We start from the raw sequence: 468 nt of genomic DNA on the forward strand, positions 1-468 counted from the left end.
CTGTGTGCCAGAGGGGAGGGGAAGCTGGTGCGCTCGGTGCACATCCGCAGAGCGAGCGCCACACGGGAGAGGCCGTCGAGGTTACACCGGGAGGGTTGAGGGCTCGCAACAGGTCCGCTGCGCTAAGGCGCAGGGCGCGGACCCTCGGCTCTCCCAGTCCCCTGCCGGCCGCCCCCACCCCCACCCCTCCCCCTCCCCCTTCGCCGCTGCCGCCGCCCAACGTCGCCGCCGGAAAGTTTGCTAGCGGCTGGCGCGGAGCCGGCGCCGACCCCGATAGCAGTGCGGCGGAGACGAGTGGCTGCCAGCTCCCATTCTTGAGCGAGTTCGAGGACCACGAGACGCACAGCCCTAGCCCGAGCGACAGAGCACAGTAAGGGTCTCTCTGTGACCTGAGCTCACTGTTTTTAGGCTGGTTTGGCACCCAGCAAGCCCCAGTGAGTCCAGCACCAAGGCTCGAGGTATACACAA

Source organism: Microtus ochrogaster, chromosome 7, assembly GCF_000317375.1.
Source record: "Microtus ochrogaster isolate Prairie Vole_2 chromosome 7, MicOch1.0, whole genome shotgun sequence".
Lineage (NCBI taxonomy): Eukaryota > Metazoa > Chordata > Mammalia > Rodentia > Cricetidae > Microtus > Microtus ochrogaster.